The 21,447-nt window shown below is 45.2% G+C and overlaps 1 protein-coding gene across 21 annotated transcripts in view; it reads left to right on the forward strand.

Moving 5' to 3' along the window:
* CACNA1E (calcium voltage-gated channel subunit alpha1 E) overlaps window positions 1–21,447 on the forward strand; it is a 515,845-nt gene that overhangs the window by 180,218 nt on the left and 314,180 nt on the right. The window lies entirely within an intron of this gene.

The following is a 21,447-nucleotide window of genomic DNA, read 5'->3' on the forward strand; positions in this document are numbered from 1 at the left end:
TATTTTTAGTAGAGACGGGGTTTCACCATGTTGGCCAGGCTGGTCTTGAACTCCTGACCTCGTGATCCACCCGCCTCGCCTCCCAAAGTGCTGGGAGTACAGGCTTGAGCCACTGCGCCTGGCTGGCTTTGCTTTTAATATGAAGTGTGGGTAATGTTTCATCTGGAAACCAGGTCATGACCTGTTGTGGGGACCATTTGTAATTGGGATGCAGCCTGGAAAATGAGTTGGAGTGAAGGAGTTTGACAGAGATGAAATGACTGTGATTGTTTTGTCTGTTGGTTTGCATATCATTATTTCTCCATTTCCCTCCACTTGCTTTTTCTGCAATGGTCTCAGTGCATGCTATGAACTAAAGGAGGAAGAGGAAAGTAACGAGAATAGGCCTGTTTTTTTCCTCTTCTGAGACATCCAGACTCTGAAATTATTAGCTCCATCCAAAATTACTTATCTCTTTATAGCCTTGCTGTACAAAATGTAGGAATTTTTTCCCCCTCAAACTCTGCTGCTTTCCCCTTCTTTATAGGAACGTCCGGTTTCCTTCAATCTTCATATTCTTCATGAAAATAAACTGAGTGAAGCTTTGCTAAGCTCTCAGAACTCTTGCAAACCTTTGACTCCATGTGTTTGATGAGCAGGTCAGCCACCTCCCTTACGTCATGCACAGGGCTGCCTGGAAAGCTACAGCTCACCAGACACCAAAGCCCAGATGTGCAGTTCAGTCCATCAGGGGTGACTCTGCTGATCTTATTTTGCTTATCACTAACCACAAAGACTTAAAGGATGGAACCTAAATGCAACTCTAATTAATATCCTTTTATTCAAGTGGCAGGGGGAGGGAGAAAGAGAGAGAGAGAGAGGAGATACAGACACCAAGTCTTTCTCTTTCTGCCCATCTTTTCATCTTTCTATATTTCTCCCTCTCTCATTTTTAGGTTCAGCCTTTGTGAATAATTCATTATATGTGTGGGTTTTTCCTAGGATTTTCAGAAAAGAAAGGTTGTTTGTCTTCCTCTTGGATAGGATTAAGGTCTCTCACAGAGGGCCAACTTCAGAAATCTACTTTTTCTCCAAGACCTTTGTTTTCTGTGGTGGGACCGTGACACAACAGAAAGGAAGCTGGGGGGAAATCTTGTAACACACTTTTTCTTGCCATTTTTGTGATGACTGCCTCCTACCCAGCCCTGTTACATCTGAGTGCCCCAAAAATATGCAACTTCTCCCTTTTCTCCTCAGAGACCCTGGTTAAGTGGAAGGTACCTGCCACTCTGAATCCTGTTGTCATCTTGGGTTTTCACACTGATAACCAAGCTGAGGAACAGTCCTCTGTCACCATTTCTTTTTTAAATTCCAGTATGAATTCTCATAGAAATTACAGGGAGCAGGGGTAGTTGTGGGGAGCAGGCATGGAATTCAGTGTGTAACACTGCCACCTCTACCACCACCACCACCACGTGGCTTCTAAAGCAGCCCCTTCCAAAGAGTGATAGAAACATGAGGGGCTTGGATCAGTGTTACTTTCCCCAAGCCTTCTAAACCTACACAGAGAGGATGCATGTGTGGGTTCACCCATCAGTCATGTTTCCAGCATCAATCCTAATTAAGGACAGAAAGTGCAGCACAGAGTTTTTAGACTCCCCCAACCTCATGATTCTTAGTGTTAAGCTTATTGCAGGGAGATGTTTATGGTGTATCTTTGCTCACTGAGCACCCCGAATATGCTTCCTTACAAACCTTGATGAGCCCCAGTGTCCCTATGTCTGGAAAGCGGTAGAAGCTAGAAGATGCGTTCTTATAAAGTGAAGATGGGCCAGATTAAGGGGAACGGCAGTGAATGACTTTAAAATGTGTCGGTTAACTAAGACATCCTTCCTGCCACCTCCCAGAGTAGTGGGTACTTCTTAGGAGCTTCCTTTATTGTATTTTGAGCTCCAAATTTGTAGGACTAAATATTCCACCCTTAATCCTCTTACTTATTAAAAAAAAAAAAAGGAGCCTCAAATAGACCCATTTGTAAAGCGGTAGTTAATCCTAGAAGCAGGTGGGCAGGGCTTGGGAATGATACGCCCAGCTGAGGCTTCAGAGAGAGGCCCTGCCTGGCACCTATGCCAAGTGTGGTCTTTTTGCCTGTGGGTGGTTAATTTGAATCACTGTTGTAACTCTGCATAATCTTGAGGTTCTCTATTTTTTTTTTTTTGCTGCATTCGGTCTTTTGCTGCATTTTTGCTGCATTTGGGCTGCATGGGTTCCCCTCATCTCCGGAGAATTTGGAAAGCTTCTTTCAGATATATGCCTGAGTTTTCCAAAGGCTGTGTCATTAAGGGTTGGGGGTGGTCATCTTTCTTCCCTTTAGGGGAGGGTTGAAACGGATGCAGCTGGCTGGTGGGTAGCAGGCTAGAGGGGAAAGGAAGAAATGCTCTGCTGTAGATCATGGATGGAGCCTTGATGATGCTCAGTTTCTGGCATCATTGCTGAGATGCGGGATATTGTGTGTAGCTGTCCGGATCTAGAGCGGAGGCTCTGAAAACCAGCACCGGGAGGAAAATTAATTCTCACGAGCCTTTCCCGGCCTTCAGCTTAGTTGTAGGTTGGAAGTTTTTCAAACTTTCTGTGCCTCTTTCTCAATTTCCATACCATTGTCTCATGGGGCTGGTCAGAGCCAAAAAGCATGAAATGGATTTTCAACAGTCACTCACTAACTTCCTGGCAATTTCCAGCTGTGTGCTCCTAGGAACTGTTTTGCTGCTTTTCAATCAGGGACCATTCCTTTCAGCAGGTGATTTCCATCAGCATCAAGGCTAATTCCTCATTTAGTTCCTTTGCGACGACATCAGACCTAGGCAGTCTGCCTGTTTCATCTACAGCACTGGCTGTTGAACTGTGTCTCAGAATCACCTGCAGTGCTTGTTAAAATACAGATTACTAGACCCCACTTCCAGAGTTTCTGGTTCAGTAGGTAAGAAGTAGGGCTGGAGAATTTTCACTGGTCACAAGTTTCCAGGTGATACTGATGCTGCTGGTCTTGGAAGCATGCTTTGAAAACCATCGCTGTACACGGTTTTGTTATCTGCCTGGCAGTGCCTTTCTAGAAGGCCAGTCTTACAAATTGCTGATGCGTTTCCTCATCCAAAATCTCTCTCATTTACCAGCTGAAGCCCTGCTGCTAACAAAAACTTAACGCTTTGGGTTTGGGTAGTAAGGAGGATTTGAGACTTCTCCAACAAAATGCTGATGACCTTGAGAACAGGGACATATTAAGCGAAATATATGTCGTGATCAACTTTGAGTTAGTTTATCTTGTTCTCTCAGGACTTACCACTGAGAACAGGCTGTTCTGAGAAAGGACACCCCCCTATTTAATTCCAGCCCCTAGCACATGCTGGGACATAGTGAAAGTTCAGTAAACTTTTGCTGGATGATTTATAGCCAAATTGGCTGCTATTGAGTCAGCAAGCATCAACAAAGTGCCTTGTGTTGCCCTGAATGCGACCTGTAAGACCAGATGTGGCCCTAGGGAGGGGGCAGGAGGTTGCTGGGAGTTGGTATGAGGGCAGGGGATGGCTGGGAGGGGAGTGAAGACTCGTCACATGGGACGATTCCCATGAGAGGCTGTGAAAGACATGATTTAGCTACTTCATGATTATGCTTAGGATTCTTTCAGTTTCTGCATTACTGGCTGCAGGCTTTCTCACTGTAAAAAAAATGACAGGGTATTTGTTACTTGGCATTTTATTACATGGAATTCTTTATTAATTGGCATATAGTACAATGACAATTGAGATTTATAATGGTGACCCAACGGTCCCACAGAATGTTGGAGTACTTTCTGACTATTGCCAATGAAGCATTCATTGCATTACATTCAAAATAGTTCCACTGGTGTGTGCACTTCATTGTATTTTGAGCTTTGTGTGATTTATACTTCATATTGATTATATAAGTAGCTCTTTATTGCTGTTTTTGGTTAAATGAACCAAAGCGTTCTTCTCCAGCTATACCAGATGACAGAGGAATTGGTGTGTTGTTCTAGAAATCAGTTCTTTTAGTTCTGGAAATATTATAGGACCTGGAGGTAAATCCTGGTGCAATTGTCATGTATCAGGTGATAGTTAGAACAAAGTCATTTTTTAGAAAATGGTCTAATAGCTCAGCAGACTTTAGATTTACTGGGTGTGTTTGTTTCTGTGGGCTTACATAGAAAATGAACCACCAAGATTTCCAAGAGAGCTTTCAGTAAGCATCTCAGCAAGAGGTTGTCAGATGGTACCTTCCGCAACTTGACTCTGACTTATCCAACTTTTGTGCCTTGGGCTCATTTTCCTGCTTTTTTTTTTTTTAACTTCCACTTCCCTCTTCCTTGAAGATGAGATGTTGAGCTCTAAAATGATTCAGTTGTAGGGCGATGGTCTTCAGGTTTCTAAGGGTCAGTCTGAAACTCTCTGCAACTTTAGAGTATGACCTAAATAAGTGTCTGAGTAGTGACCTGAGTACGTGTCTAGATGGCATCTAGATGACCCTTTTTGGAATGTTGGGCCCGTTGGGTCTCTCTAGTACAGTGTTTGTTTATTTGCTTTCTGTGTTGGGGTCACAAATCCTACTGACATCTGGTTGATGCTATAGACCTGTCTCTCCTGAAAAATGCACATACATTTCGCATTTAATTTTATAGGTCTATGAATCACAATTTAAAAACACCTATCACGTTAAAAATTCCCACTGTTTGGGATCTTGGGATGCTGGGCTATCAGGAGTAGTGATTGTTAATGAAACATCACTTTATGAGTGAGTATGACAGGAATTTGATATGAAGGATCTAGAGAGATATGGCTGCACTGGGCTGTCAGCCAGTCTCCCGTGATAGAACACAACCAGTCTAACCAAAGGGCAGGAATTCAGTGCAGAAACTCTTTCCACATCACTGTGAAAGACGACTGTCAAGCTGGAATACTTCCACTGACAGGGTGCTCTTCTGTGATTACAAAAATTTAAGATATAGGGAGTGGAAATATTCCTCCTTAGAGCTTCCATCTGTTCTTTCCCCTCCTGTTTTCTGTTTTGTAAAGCAGTGGAGACTCAGTCTACTTCTTTTCCCTTGATTGTCTATGGCACTGAACAGCACTGTTGGTGGACTTTTGGTGATGATAGACATGGCTTTTGGCACCTGTGACCCTTATGGACTTGAGTTGTGAGTAATGCGACTGAGAACTAATTTTACATTTTACTTAATTTTAGTTAAGTTAAATTTAAATAGCCACACATGGCTGGTGGCTACTGTACAGGACGGCACAGGCAGAGGGGTTGCATAATGAGTCCGAAAGCTGAAGCTCCCCTTTGATTCTGTCATTCATTAGCTTTGTTACTGGGCAGCGTCTCCTTGGCTTGGTGTGCAGGGCTTCTCATGAGCCACTCTGCACATTGCCCCAGCTTTCCTTGACCACTGTAATCACTGTCTCTTCAGCTGCTTCAGCGGCTGCTGATCTCTGAAGACATCATCTTCTTTCAGGCCTCCATGCCTTTGTACTTGCTGCTCTTCCACCTGGAATGAGTCTGGCTTTAAGATTGTACTCAGAGGTCACTTCCTCTGTGAAGCCTTCCTTGATTTCTCTTGGCCAAATAAGACTAGCTTTGTCCTTTGGGATCTCATCGGGCGCCTTATTTATTACTGTGTCATAACACACACCACATAATTTTAGCATTGGTTTAAAATCCTTGCAAGGGGAGAGGGCATTATTTAATTACCAAATAATAAGACAATGCACATTAACATCAGCATTTAACACATTCGTTTCAATTAAAATACTTTTTTTTTTTGGGGGGGGGTGGAGTCTCGCTCTGTCACCCAGGCTGGAGTGCAGTGGCGCCATCTTGGCTTACTGCCACCTCTGCCTCCTGGGTTCAAGTGATTCTCCTGCCTCAGCCTCCCAAGTAGCTGGGACTGCAGGTACATGCTGCCACGCTTGGCTAATTTTTTATATTTTGATAGAGATGGGGTTTCACCCTGTTGCTCAGGCTGGTTGCGAACTTCTGAGTCCAGGTAATCCACCTGCCTCTGCCTCCCAAAGTGCTGGGATTACAGGTGTGAGCCACTGCACCTGGCCCAATTAATATACTTTTTGAAGTGTGTGTGTATGTATGTGTGATTTTTTAATAAAATGTTAATTTTTAATTTTTTTTTACAGAAGTAGCATTCTGTTTCTGACTTGAGGTTGTAGTCAGCTAAAATCTCTGGATCTTTTAATATGAATTGATGATAGAGTTAGTTTTCTCTCACTCCGTTCTCATTCAGTTTAATTTTTGAATCCAGATTCAAGACTCTGTGTTTATATCAAGTACATTTTATCTCCTTGCTTTTGATCCAACAGTTCATCCTGTAGAGATCCTTTTCAATTGAGAACAAGGAACTAACATCCATTGAACATCTACCAAGTTTCAGGCTCTACTTCAAGCAAGTGTATTATCCACATTTTAAATATGGGGAACCTGAGGCGAAAGCAGATTAAATCGCTTGCCCAAGGTCACCACCACTGAACTTGAACCACATGGTCTGTCTCCAGAGTTTAAGTGATTTCTACACCACACTGTCTATGGACTCTGCTGTTGCATGAGTGAGCTCCCCACCCTGAGCACTGTGTCATCTGCGGATTTATCAGCGCAGACTTAATGCTTTCATTCGAGTAATTGATAAAAAATAGTTAGAATCAGGGACCTGCTTTCTGCTTATCGTCAGTGCATCGGTCAGTGTGCGCTGATTGCTGAGCTTTTCTCAAGTATTCTGAACTGTGCTTTCACCTACTGACAGTTCCGTATTTTATCTGTAAAAATATTGTATGAGATTTTCTTGTCACATGCTTTGCTGAAGTCAGTACACATTTTCATGACTACTTCATGTCTATTTTAAGCAGGATGTATTATCTGGCTTTCTCCAAAGTCCACTTTAGGTATCATTTTCAGAGACTTAGACAATATTTTATTTCTTTCTTGGACATTAAAAGTGTCGTGTCCTAGAATCTCAGGAGTTGAAGGGATGTTAGATGTCATCTAGTCCAATGCCCAGTTGATAAAAGCTTCGCCTTAGAGTTCAGGATTTACCAGTCTCTGCACGGAAGCATTAGGATATTAGGGTATCATTGTTAAAAACATGACTCCGGATTCAAATCTCAGTGTCGCCTCTGCCACTTCATAGCTGTCACTTCATAACCTGCTTACCTTTGTGGTGCCTTGGACTTTTCACATCTAAAATGGAGATAGTAATTTGCTTAAAATGGAAATAGTGTATCATAGCATTTTTATGAGGGTCAGATGAGATAATACATGCAAAGTGCTTAGAACAATATTTGGCAATAGTAAGCTGTGAATCAATCTTGGTTATTAGTATATGGTTAATGGATACATAAACATTTAACTTCTGCGGCTAAGTTTTCTCCTTCCAACGATGCTGTCCTACTTCCTCCTGACTTTTAACAAGTTTCATGGCCCTCCTGACTCTTACCAAAAGGACTTACCAAGAGTCCTCCTGACTCTTAAGAACCTGAATACTCCCAGATAATGTTCACATGACCTTAAATTGGTCTCATTACCTCCCTGAGCCTCAGTGTCTTCAGATGTGAGGTGGAGGTCACTTTCCCTGCTTTGCTTACCTTATAAGACTGTTGTGAGGTTGGCATTGGCTAATGCTTCTGAAAGCCCTTTGCAAACATATTAGTTATGAGTATTAATGTTGATAGAGTCTATGAATATGCAACACTTACTGAACATTTATTATATGCCACATTACTGTGCTAAGGGCTGCCCGTGGAGTATTACACTGATTCTTCATGACAATCCTATGGAGATAGGCATTCTTGTTTTCTGCCTTTCATAGTGAGAAGGATTAAGGTGTGGAGAGTTAACTCCTTCCCTTAAGATTGCACAGTAAGAGCTGGAGGCCTGGACCAGAGCCAGTGCTCTTCATCACTGAAGCTAAATAGTCTTTCCATAAGCCTTTTTTTCTTCCTTATCAAAGTTATTGGGTTTACCTTTTTAAAAATAAAATTTAAAATATCTACATCAAAACCTGTTTTCCTTTGTATGTTTCTAATGCTGGTTTTATACCAGTGTTGTACCTAAGGACCCATTTGGATTTACAACCAGAAAACATATCTTCAGGAACAATATGATGCAGAATTTTCCCAGCAAGCTTCTGATAAAAGCAGATAGGATACTTAAAATGATCTATAACCTTAAACAAACTCACTTGATTTTGTCTTTGTTTGAACAAAATGGCAGCCAGAAATTTCAGATGGCTTGTTGGGTGGCATGTAGACGAATCCCCTTTAGATTCTTGGCATTTGGGCAGATTTTATTCCTGGGGGTTGCCAGCCTCCTAGTGAACTACTTCCTGTCTGTCTAGATTTCTTGGGTATTTAGGGTCTCTTATGTTTTATCAAATAAGAGAGAAAGGATTGGAATCCATGAATGATGGAGGGAGCTTCATGAAGGGTTAGGGTGATGTGGGGGGAAGGAGAAAACTCCATTGCTTGGAACTCTTGGAAACGTGCCTAATGAAGAGGACCCTGGTGAAGGTCCTCTGCTAGGCATATTAGGGGCATTTTACCTGTGGGAAATGTTTACTGTTGTGGATGAGAATGGAGAATTAGGAAGCACCACTTGGCTTCTGGAAACCAGACAGAACACTCAAAAGAAATTAAGAAGTGGGCCTACAAAGTTAAAGGAGCTGCCTCTCCTTTCTGCTAACTTTGGATTGTTTTTGCATGGAAATTTGTATTTGTGAAATAACTGTGCCATATGGATGCACAAGGATGCATGTGTTCTTCTAGTCTGTTGATATGAGGAGCAGTTGAAGGGTGTGGGCTTGTCTGGAGGTGGGGTGAGTAGGTGGATGTGGTATCATGAGGAGGAAGCAGGTCCGGGGAATATGGGCCTATGTCAATCTGAGGATCTGGGCATTTTGGCAAGAGCACCGTCCCTTCTCATAGAGAGGTATTTATTTATTTTTGAGATCGCCATGTGCCCTACCACTTCCCCCCACCTGAAGTTCTGTGGATAAGCATGTTACATCTCTGGGTAACCTCTTTCCCTGGCAGTGATTAAAGAGTAACAAATGCCCACTCAGAAAGACTGAGCTCATTTCTGTCACAAACATCAGTAGACAGGCTCAGGAGAGCAAAGCAAAGGAATAGATTCTAGGAAATTAGAACGTCTTTTTTTGAGACAGAGTCTCTGGAGTGGAATGGCGCAATCGTGGCTCACTGCAACCTCTACCACCCAGGTTCAAGCGATTCTCTTTTCTCAGCCTCCCGAGTAGCTGGGATTACAGGCCCCAGCCACCACACCTGGCTAATTTTTATATTTTCAGTAGAGATGGGGCTTCACTATCTTGGCCACACTGGTCTTGAACTCTTGACCTGGTGATCCACCTGCCTCGGCCTCCAAACTCTGGGATAATAGATGTAAGCCACCATGCCCAGCTGGAAATTAGAACTTCTAACAGCTTTCTATACTTCCACTGCAAAAAAGGCTGGATACAGAACCTGCATAATCATATGCTTTACTGTTTCTCTTTCTCTCTTTCCTTCGTGTTTTTTAAACCATATAATTTTACCATCACTCTATAGGGACCTCCTCCAGGCCTGGAGAGCTTTCTACTTCTCAGTATGCATCCCTGAGAGTGGATGGAGAAAACTAATCTTTAATGAATGCCTATTGTATGACAGGCACTCTACAGTGTGCTCTAGAGGAATCTATCATTTAATCCAACCTTGTGTGAAGTGGATATTGTTCTCATTTTATAGATGATTAGCCTAAGGTTGCAGGTAGATATGGTCTGACTGGTGCTACTGGCTGCTCTCTTTCCATTGTTCCATGCTGCCTTGGGTTAGACTGGAAGACCAGCAGGTACTCTTCTCTAATGGAATATCTTTTTAGTATGACACTGTGAACCACTTGTATGTATCTGCAGCATCATTGGGTATGAGGCTAACTCATGGAGGAGTGAAGGATCAGTAGGTGGGAGAAAAGCAATGATCTCTTTTCCATCATTATGGTCGTCATGAGATGGACCTGAGACATCCTGCTCCCTGGGTCACTGGAATGCGATCTTGAGTTGGAATCTGAGATCTTCGCTACTTTGTCTTCCCCACCACCCCCAAAACTCCACCACCACAGTGACTTTATCACTCTACAGAGAGCGTTTGGTTTGGAAATGCCAGTTCCCTTTTCGATATTAGCATGGAAAGTCCATTTTCTTTTTTCCAGTTCTCAAAGAAGTCTACCCTCAGTCCTTTCTGTTTTGGGGTACCCGCAGTGTGAGTCGTAGTGTGGAGGTGGCAGCTTTCATGACCTCCTCTTGAAATTTCACATACTGAATGCAGCTTTTTAAGGAAATGAGGGTTGGGGTATAGAGAGACTGCAGAAAGACTCTTATATCCTGATAAAGAATATAGAAAAGGTGGGAGCCGCGGTGGCTCCAGCCAGTTGTCCTGGCGCTTGAAGAGGCGAGGCTATGAGTTCAAGGCCAACCTGAGCAACATAAGAAGCTCTCATTCATTAACAACAACAACAAAAAAGAATATAGAAAAGGCTTATAGTAGGTTTATAGAAAAGCTGCCCTTTTCTACAATGGTTCACCCCCAGGCTACCATTGTGAGGATTCTAGCTTTTCATTAATACTCTGTTAGAGAAGCTTCTAGCCAATCCAACTGGTCTGGAGCCTCCTATGCTTGACAATTGAAAAGTATTTCCGTGGACTCTAGACCCTTTGAGGGTGTCCCTGGGTGTGCCAGGGTTTCCATTTTGAATGTTACTGTGGGATGTCCTCTTTAGTAATTTCACCAAAAATGACTTCTCTCAGTTGTAATCATGAATGGTCTTTCTTTTTCCTCCATTTCCCTTCCCATCATTTTCCTCATTAGCATCACAGAATGCTGGAATATTAGATTTATAGAGAATGAAGAGAAACTCTAATCAAACTCACACTTACCTATAAGAAAAATGAAGGCCATAGAGGTTAAGTGACTTGCCATAAGTCCCTCAATAAGTGGCAGAGCAGAGACTAGAACCCAGGGCCCCTGATCAGGTGCCAGCCTGCTTTTGTCACATTTTCTTTTCTTTCCTCTGTACCCTTTCTGTGCTCAATCATCTTCCCTCTAGTCCCTTATTTTTCTTCTGGGGCTTCCTCATCCTTAGCAAGAATATGTTTTTGGTGTTTGGGGCACAGGAGGGTGGATGTAAGGATCATGACTAATAAGAAAGGACTCACATAAGAAAAAATAGGAGTGGACGAGATGAAGATATTCATAGAGGTGAAGCCACCCAGCAGAGATCCAGTGAGAATCAGAAACAGTGACTCAGAAAAATGGTTAATGTTCTTCTTTCCCAAATATGTTGCTGGAGAGCTTTGTGAAATGATAGTATAGGACTCAGTAGGCAGCGGACTTCTCCCTAGTGTAAAACCAAGAGCAGATCTCAGCAGATGGGAGAATAGATGGACGCTTAGGCAAGCACTCATCTCAGAATGGTTGCTGGGCTCTTCAGTCACTGTAAGAAATGCAAACTATCCAGAGACTACTTTAAGAAGTAAGCTCTTTGAGAAGAATTGAATGCTCCCGGGAAGGAGGAAGCAGCTCAAATAAAAATATCCCTAGATCTTTTTCTTTTAAAATTCTTAATTGGAGTTAAGAGACCAGGGAAATTGATTTAATTATTCTGATAATGGTTTTCCAAGCTTTTCAGGGTATAGGGCTGAGAGTCCAAAGAGGTTTCTAGCCCTGGTTCTAGAATAGTCTCATTCTTTTTCTGGTCTCAGTATCTACATCTCTAAAGTGAGTGTGTCGGAATAGTTAGTAAAACTCTAAGGCGCCTTTCAGTTCCCATTGCAGTGCCACTGGGGTTCTAGTTTCCATCATTGTTCTCTCACCTGATTGGAGGACAGCATTAACTTTCTTGGCCTGGCTGCATGTTAGAATCAGCCTGGGAACTTCTAGAAATTCTGATACCTAGACCGCAGGCAAAACAAATGAAATCCAAATTTCCGGAGACAGGACACCTGTATTCTTAATTTTGAAAATGTTTCCAGGTGATTCTGTGGTCCAGCCATGGCTGAGATCCACTCATCTTCTAGACTGAGGGGAACCAGTCACCTGACTTCCTTCTGTTTCCTCCGAGTGTGCTTTGATCACACCTTGGCTGCTTCCTCTCAGATTTTTTTGCAAGCTATGTTGAAATAGCAGGAGCCCCCGGAGTATCTCGAAATGTAGTCTGAGAGAATGGGGTGATTAATTCTTATGTTTCATTGCATTGGCAAAGCCATTCACCTGTGGCTGCTTCTGACACACTTCCAGCTGCACAGGTAACAAACAGCCTTCTGAGATGAGGGGGATGGGCCAGATGTCCTGAACACAGGTCTGGCTGAGGAGGCCATTTGAGGCTAAAGGACAGTAAGGCTCACCCAGGAGGCCCTTGAGCAAGTGACTAAGAGTTGTTGACCTTGCTTCCTACCTGGTTGGTTCACCCCTTATGCATAGGAAGGTCGATCCAGCGTGACTACCGTCAAATACAGGAGTCTCCTCCTCAACATCCTGGACGCTCCCCTGGGGATGTGGAACTCACAGTAAGTGCTGTGCTTGAACTGGCTTGTCCAGGCTCTTGAGTGTCTTCTGTGTGTGTCTCTTCCAGACTCCATGTTTAGTGATGACAAGTTGGTAGCTGGAAATTGTCCATGGGGAGAGTATTTATACCCCATACGTTTTCCAACGCTACGCACTGGGGCTTTCCCCCCAATGTTAAACATCCATTAGCACAAGACTTAATTTCTACTTAACGACATTGTTCATTCACTTGTGGAACAGTGGCAGTTCTCTCTATTGCTCCAGATCTGTCTTTGGATGGGTACTCTGCACGTTGGGTCTCAGTCTTTGTTTCCAGAATGACTTAGAAAACATCTGAGCCCCCTGTTACAAGCTAGCTCTTCAGATATTTGAAAGCAGCTGTGATGTGTTTCTCAAGTCTTCCCTTTCTAAGCTGAGTATCCCTAGTTCCTTCAATGTTTTCTCACGTGCTTTGCAGGCTCAGTAGGTGTTTTTGAATGCCAGGGCACAGTTGCAGAGGTTTCAGAGGAAAACAAACATTCTCCCACAGGTGATCTATGGACACTTTCACAAAAGGCTTTTCATTTTCTTTATGCTGTCTCAGTTCCAAGATGCCAGTGCTAATATGAAGTGGGGTATAGTCCTGGGTGGGGTTGCTGACTGCACCTCATCATCATCTTCCCTGAAATGCGTGTTGCTGCCAGAACTCTTGATGGGCTCCAATTCATCAGAGTGTCATCACAACACAAATTCTCGTTTCTGAAACAGGTAATTTTCCCACTGCTGTTTTGTTTTCTTCCAGAGGCTTTTAATGCTCCCCTTTTCTTTTTTCCCTTTTCTGTAGTGTTCAATCATCTGTCTGCTGTTCACCAAAACTACATTGAATGACAGCGTTTTGAGTCCAGGATCTAGTCACACAACAAGTGAATTTGTTAAGACTTACCCAGCTGTCTGTAACTGCAAGGGGCACAGGCGGTGGGAGGAGGAAGGGAGCCAGTACTGTCTTATTTTCTCAGAATCAGCACTCCCCATCCTTTGGGAATCAGGACCCAGATGTGTCTGGAACTGACCTCAGTGTTGGTTCACCGAAGTAGCAATCATGAGCACTTCCTCTCCATCATTTTATCCAGAGGGTAGAGTCCTGGGAGCCACTTGGGAGTTCTTTAGTCTAAAGTAATGAGAATTTGGACTTGGCTTCACAGCCAGCATTAAATGGGTAATGCTCAGGATCTTTTGTTTTGAGTAACTGAGTTCATTGACCTCCATGAGAGAGCAGCAGGATTGTATTGGCAAACAAAAGGCCTCTTTGGTATGTTCTTAATATTGCTTTATTTGTCTTTCATTCATTAGGTTTTAAGTCTTTAAGAGTAGGTGTGATGGCGTTTCCATCTTCTTGACAGCAGGAAGGGGGGAAGGGGCGGAGAAGAGAGAGAGAGTAGGGAGGTTTAAGAAAGAGGTGTGTGTCTGTTCAGGACTGCCTGTCAGATGGTGAATTTGAACAGAGGCAGCTGTTGTCATGGTGATGGCAGGTTGCATCCCACCACCATGGAAACCAAAGTTAAAAAACTGATGTTAAGGCTGGAAGTCACATGATGCATTTTTGTTTTGTTTTGTTTTAAAAAAAGAAAAGGGGTTTGGTTTTTTAGTCTAATTTTTTTTTTTTTTTTTTAGGATGAGGTTGGGTGGTGAGAAAAATTGCACTAAGGAAAGCAATGAGATGAAATGGGACAGTATGCAGTATGCAGAGTCTTCTTTCATGTTTTTCTGCTGGTTGACAGTGCACGTCTCTTGCCATGGTGGGAGAGGGGCGCGAGGAATGTGCATGTAAACTTCCAGCTTTGCAGCCAGAGTTGTGTACTGCTGCCTGTCACACGGAGAAACACAGGGGTTTAGCCCTCGTGGTTCACATTCTGTTGATTAGAACAGACACAAGAAACCTGAAAGTGTGGGCCACCCAAATAGGAAGGTGGTCTATGTATTGATAAATTTGGAAGGTTAACATTTATTTTCAGCGAATTGAAAAGTTCATCTGTAGCCCGTCAGAATCTCCAGGAATAGTTCCATCCATTTATTCCCTTTCTGGGTTGATCTCTTTTGGGCTGCCGTGACCTGCCAGAGCAGCCATAGGAGTGAGTGCAAATAAGTACGGAAGGAGGCCTGGGCCGAGACGCCTTGCACCATAGCTTATCTCTTCACCTGGGCCCTCTCACCTGGGCAGGGTGGGCGGCTTGTTGAGAGGCCTTGGAAAGTCCTCTTGGCTCTCCATCTTTTTACTTCATATTCACTTCTATTTTATGGCATGATCTGGAGAAAATGTGAAACATCCCTCCAGGAAGGGAGCTGGCCTGGCCAGACCGGTTTTTTGTTTTTGTTTTTTAAGAGAGAGTCTCACTCTGTCGCCCAGGCTGGAGTGCAGTGGCACCATCTCGGCTCACTGCAATCTCCGTCTCCTGGATTCAAGCGATTCTCCTGCCTCGATCTCCCGAGTAGTTGGGATTACAGGCATGCACTACCATGCCCAGCTAACTTTTTTGTTAATCACGGGGACAGGATTTCACTATTTGGCCAGGCTGGTCTTGAACTCCTGATCTCAAGTGATTCACCTGCCTCAGCCTCCCAAAGTGCTGGGGTTACAGGCATGAGCCACTGTGCCTGGCCAGGCCGTGCCTGTTTGAACTGGGCTGGTTTGAATTTTCATTTTGCATAGACAGGTTTGGAGGTAGAGATTTCTGTAAGAATGTCTGCTTCTAGGAAGGTGAGGAAGACCATGAGGGACGCAGACACGCTGCTGGAGTTGGTCTCTTTTGGGCTGCCATAACTGTTGCTATGTCTGGGTTTTAGGCACAAGGTCTTGTGTCTTCAGTATTACTTGTCCCTCCAGGACCGATGCATCGTTCTCAGTCGGCTCAGATGAGGGGCATATGATCTCACCAGCATGATCTCATTGCATTTCCATCAGGGTCTGTGGGAACTGGAGCCAGACTTCTGTGATGGTTCAACCCCTCCTGTTCTTAGCCCTGGCCTTGGGTGTGATTAATATCCCTTCTAATCGCTGGGAGAGATTGCATCAGAGCCATCAGCTTCATAAATTCTCCTCTGGGGACTGGTGTTTGGATGCGCTTTCCATATTCTCGGGAGGTTCTGGGCCAAATGTCTTTGCTCTTTTCCTGGAAGCCCATTACCATAATTTTCTTTTAAATCCTTTATTGGGGTTGGTCTCCTCCATGTCAGCCCAGGGCTACAGCCAGGCAGCCCACTCCTGAGGGTTGCAGTCTGTGGCCACCAAGAGATGCTTTCCCCAGAGCATGGAGCCACAGTAGTTGCTGAAAGATTGAGTCAGTGGGATAACGGAAGTACCTGTATTTGTACAACACCTTACAGTTTTCAGAGGGAGTTCAGATTCCTGCATCATTTTAGGCTTCAGTCCTTTTGTATTTCTGGGTTGGCTCTGTGGGAATGGATGGTCATCACCCTCCCTTGACTCGAGTACTGTTTTGGGACAGCTTTTGGAGTCAGAGCCCTGGCTCTGATTTCCATTACCAAGTTACATTTTCTCCATTGCATTCCAGGTCTTGAAGAAGATTCTGAAGTTGCAGAGAATCCTTGGATAGCTGCATTGAACTCCTGTTCATATGTAAAATGTCTGTTTGGTTTCATGCTTTGAGGGAATCACAGACTAGTCAAGGATCTTCTCTGTTACTATCTTTGAGTCAAAGTCCACTTATTAGGATGATGTTTATGTGCACGTGAGGAAGATGTGGAAAGACATCCAAAAACAGGCTGAAAGGAGAAAAGGAGACAGGTTTTCTCATAGGGAGATTATTCTGGGCCTGGGGCGAGGGGTGGAAATGGGTAAAGGATGCTCAGGGATGCCTTCCCTCGGACTGTGGGCTCTTCTATACCCCCACAGGTGTTTCCAGGAAGTGCCTAAGTGCCCACTGGCTGCTCCCTACAAAATCATATTCCCGATTCGGCTGGAGTTGGGAGAGCGCACAGCATTCTATCTGTCTGCCTGTCCCTGGTGTCCCCTTATCCCTCAGAGCATGGCCTTTTTAGTGTACGGATGTTATAGGCTCTGGGAGAAGACAGCTGAGTGCAAAGGGTGTCAGGATCAGCCCCTGGTGGTGATAGAAATGCACGTTTGCCCAGGGACACCCACTATTGCCTGTCTGAGGCCTGACTAAGTCCTTTCCAGACCTGTACCTACAGATCTACACCTGAGAGGTGGTGATGGGGAGGCTCTTCAGGTCCAGGAAGAGGAAGCCTCAGCTCCCGGCCAGGCCCCCAGGGCTCTGGTGACAGCAGAACCGGCATCGCCATCCTTGCCCCAGCTTTCTGTGCTTCAAGAAGGAAATGAACAAATGGCAGGTGTGCAGGCCGAGTCGTGCTGCTCAAATTAGCCATGTTGCTAAGGAAACAAGTCAACCGTTGGAAGGAAGGAGCATTGGGTAAAGGAGATAAATCAATAAGTGAACCTATTTTTATCATTTCCCTAATGATTGTCTTGAAACTGCTAGACTAGAAAGAGAGTTGGAGTGACACAGGTCCTCGTTAATGGGCTTAGAGGGAGCCAGGAGTGAAGGGGTGTTTGAGGAGATTGCCGGAAAGTTTATGAAATGAGGCCTCTAGGCAGCAGTGAGCTGGTACAGGAGGGAAGGCAGGAGCAGGGGCGTCTTTTGCAGGTTTCAAAGCACTTTCATGGCAGTTTCCTCCATTTATTCTCTTGCATTCAATCCCCTCCGAAGCCTTTTTCTGATTTCTCTGGCCATCACCTTCCTCCTCACTCTCAAATTGGGATGGATTTTTGTGTTGGTTTGTTTTTTCAGGATACATATAGCTTTAATTGATTTTATTGTTGTAAATGAGCACATGCTCATTCAAACACTCAGAAAATGGATAAAGGAGTCAAGAAGAAAGTGAAAATAACCCTACTACTGAGAGAAGACTCATCATCTTCCCAGCAAGGCAGAGTTTCTTCTCCTTCTCTCCCTTCTCTTTTTTTTTTTTTTTTTAAAAAAAAACCATGGAAAGGATCTCCCATGTATGCTGATTTATTTTCTTTTTTAAATAGGTCACGTGGACACCTATTTGAACTTTTTGAAAGTTACCTTTTGTGAGGATACCTCTGGCTTTAGTTTCCCTATATGATTCATTTATCAATTGAGTATTGATTTATTAATAAAATAACAGTTACTGGAGGTCCACTGTGTGCCAAGCACAGCGGTGAGTGAGGCAGGCAAGGGCCTGCCCTGTGGCTTCCAATCCTCACTGCTTTATCAGCTCCATTTGTTCAAGATTTCAAAACGAGCAAGCTGGACACCAGGGATAGATTTTCTTCCCTAAAATGTATTCTGTCAAGCACAGAGTGTAATGAGTGTCACTGAATTCCACGACAGAAAGAGTCAGAGTCCTGGATAGACTTCTGTCGTGTCCCTGATTGTGGTTGCCATGAAGGGTGATGATGGTCTTTGAGGCCGTGGCAACTTGGAGCTTCCTTTGACCTTTCCAGTCTGCGAGGTGCAGGTGCATTAGCTTGTCGGGCGGGTGGGTGTTATTTACCATCTAGGCTCTCTTTCCTTTGGGGATGTAGCAGAGCCATTGCTTTTGGATGTGAAGTTTTGCTGTTGGGAAGAAATGGGAGTGGTGCCTCTGAGGCAGCCTGCAAGGGTGGGAGTGAGCAGGAGCCCTGGCCCCGGCCAGAGTGGGTGAGCAAAGCCCTGTGTTTGTAATGGCTCCTCAGTTAATGCCTCCTGTTCATTCTCATCTGCACTGAACATTGACGAAGCTCCCACTGTGTGCCTGGAGCTCTGCTAAGCACTGCCAGTAGCGAGACAAGCAAAACTCCTGCTTTCAAGATACAGTTTCTTGGGGATTTAAGTAGGAGAAGAAATAATACAGTCCCACAATTCAAAGAGCTGTGGGGCACGGGGAGAAACTTTCACTGACAAGGTGATATTTCAGCTTGGTCTTGATGATGTATGACCAGAAAGATAAAGGCCATTGCAGGTGGTGGCAGAAGCACCCAGATGGAAATGCCCATTCTTTGTGCTTCTTCAGAAATGGAAGAGGAAAAGACGTTAAAGAACAGGGTTGTAAAGGAGAGTGGCTGGGGCCCAGGCAGAATTGGATAGTCTCTTCTGCTCACTCCCCTGAGGCTTCCCTGCCACAATGCATTCTTTCACCTACCCCACAGATATGCGGAATCTCCACATTCTCACCGCAGGTTCTTCATTACCGCAGCCATGAATTCATCCTGAGGTCTAGATGCTCTATAAGGCCAAAAGGGACATCTCTCTCAAGGGCATATACATCTGAACAGTTTTAAAAATATTAAGCCCCCAAAAAATTTTAAGCCAGAAGATTGCTGCTTTGAATGGGTTTCACATCAGATATTGGGCAGAGGATTTGGCTGGAGAGGAAGTGAGAATAGGGTCTGCTTAGAACCTGTGAATTACCAAACTCCTAACTTTAGATTCTAGCCTTAGGGCCTTGGGTAGCATCAGCCATCGGGACCTCGTGAATTCGCAGCCACCCAGATACCTGGGCAGTCACTGGGAGTTTGACTCATTAGCACCTGGGCCAAGAGCCATTCCCCTACCCGGAGCATCCTGCAGTGGTGACGGCCACACCTTCCCGAGCTACCCTGTGTCCACACAAACCTCACATATCTGCACTTGGACATTCTGGGCTGGTTGAGCTTAAAGGTCCTTCCAGGGAGCAATATACTTGGATTAGTTGGCTAGGAAAAGGCAGGCATGGACGTGGAAGCAGGGAGTCAGGGGCAGTGGAGGAGCTGCCGGGGTCGAGGCGGATATTGTGAGTGGGGAGGCCTCGGAGGCACATGGCTGCCAGGACCTGTCTTGCTTGCAAGCTCAGCACCAAGAACCCATCTACGTTTAAGGCTGTGCCTATCACTTTCAGGTTTTCAGGGGAAGAAGATTCAACCCTCCCAAAACAACCATAGACCCCACAAAGACCCATGAGAATGCAGGAGGTCTGCAGCTTGAATGAGAAAGGACTCTTGCCCAGTCCCACCTCCCGGGACAGGCCCTGGCTTCTTGGATCTGCTGAGCAGGTGTCTGAAATGGCATGCACCATTTCCAGCTGTGGGGAGTGACCAGGTGAGCCCCACACTATTGTGAACACTTTTGTTAGGAACAAGGACAGGCGACAACATGGAAGAGGCCCTGGTTTCACTCCAGAGCCACCAGCCCTCCTCCCCCAACTCTTGGGGACCGGCAGAGAGACCCACCCTTTGCGTCAGGGCTGCCCAGGTATGTTCCTGGGAACAGCGTTCAAGAGAGATGCTCTGAAAACAAGAGTTGCAAGGTGAAGCAAGTCTGGGAAATGCTGTGTGCTGTCCACAACCCCCTTGTGTGTGTGTGTGTGTGTGTGTGTGTGTGTGAGAGAGATGCTGTGTGCTGTCCACAACCCCCTTGTGTTTGTGTGTGTGTGTGTCTGAGAGAGATGGTGTGTGCTGTCCACAACCCCCTTGTGTGTGTGTGTGTGTGTGAGAGAGATGCTGTGTGCTGTCCACAACCCCCTTGTGTGTGTGTGTGTGTGTGTGAGAGAGAGATGCTGTGTGCTGTCCACAACCCCCTTGTGTGTGTGTGTGTGTGAGAGAAAGATGGTGTGTGCTGTCCACAACCCCCTTGTGTGTGTGTGTGTGAGAGAGAGAGATGCTGTGTGCTGTCCACAACCCCCTTGTGTGTGTGTGTGTATGTGTGAGAGAGATGGTGTGTGCTGTCCACAACCCCCTTGTGTGTGTGTGTGAGAGATGGTGTGTGCTGTCCACAACCCTCTTGTGAGTGTGTGTGTGTGTATGAGATGATGTGTGCTGTCCACAACCCTCTTGTGAGTGTGTGTGTACATGTGAGAGATGATACATGCTGTCCACAACCCCCTTGTGAGTGTGTGTGTGTGTGTGAGAGAGAGAGAGATAGTGTGTGATGGGGTGTGTGCACACTTTATGCGAAAGTATTAAAGGCTCCAAGAAGTCGTACTGAGGAAAAACCTGCTTAACTTCATCCAACGCAGACCTCCCCTCACTGGTTTGATGGCGAGTTTCCATAGCACTAGTATTTTGTGGCCTGCATTTTAGGAACACTACTCTCAACACTCTCAGTATCTATTGCTTTTCTTCAATAACTTGTATGCGTTTTGTCAGTTCCCTTTCTGGACCCATCCCCCAAGCATGTTTTCAGGAAAGGGTATGGATTCCTTGGCCACCATTGTGGCCGGGTTTTCATCTTTAATTTGCAGGCTGAGTCTGGGATTCTGGGTGCCTGTGCCAGGCCCGGGGAAACCTAGACTGTTCGGAAGGCTTATGGGACACTGGGTCCTGGTGTGGTTTCTGGTCGCTCTGCATTTGTTCAGAGGTCTGGGTTACAGCCATGATGGGAGGTGAGGATCTCTCCCCCTGCGATCAATGGGCATGGGTGGCCCTGTGTTGGGAGGCCAGTCCTGAGAAGATGGGCTTTGCTAGTTGGTTGGGCATCTGTGGTATGTGTCTGCTGGCATGTTTGGCTCTCAGGGCATGGCACCTAGAGTGTTTGAAGGAGGAGGGACACCCATGGGTACTCAGGGACTTTCCATGTGGGGAGGCTCCCCTCTGAGTGGGAGGGTTTAAGCAGGCACAGTGGGGTGTGGAGGCAGTGGAGGACAGGCTCTGAGGTCCTCTGAGGCTGGGCCCATTTTTAGTTCCAGTGGCTGAGCCTCAGGGCAGCAGAGGCCCGTGGAGCAGTCTCTGGGATCTGTGTGCTGTGTGAGTGTTAGAGGTGTGTGGGAAGGAAGGATGGCGGTCAGCTGCTGGCGAGTGAGTGTGACTCCCCAGTGTGACTCAGGGATGGATGGTGGTGGGGGA

The sequence above is a fragment of the Callithrix jacchus genome, chromosome 18, assembly GCF_049354715.1.
Source record: "Callithrix jacchus isolate 240 chromosome 18, calJac240_pri, whole genome shotgun sequence".
Taxonomy (NCBI): domain Eukaryota; kingdom Metazoa; phylum Chordata; class Mammalia; order Primates; family Cebidae; genus Callithrix; species Callithrix jacchus.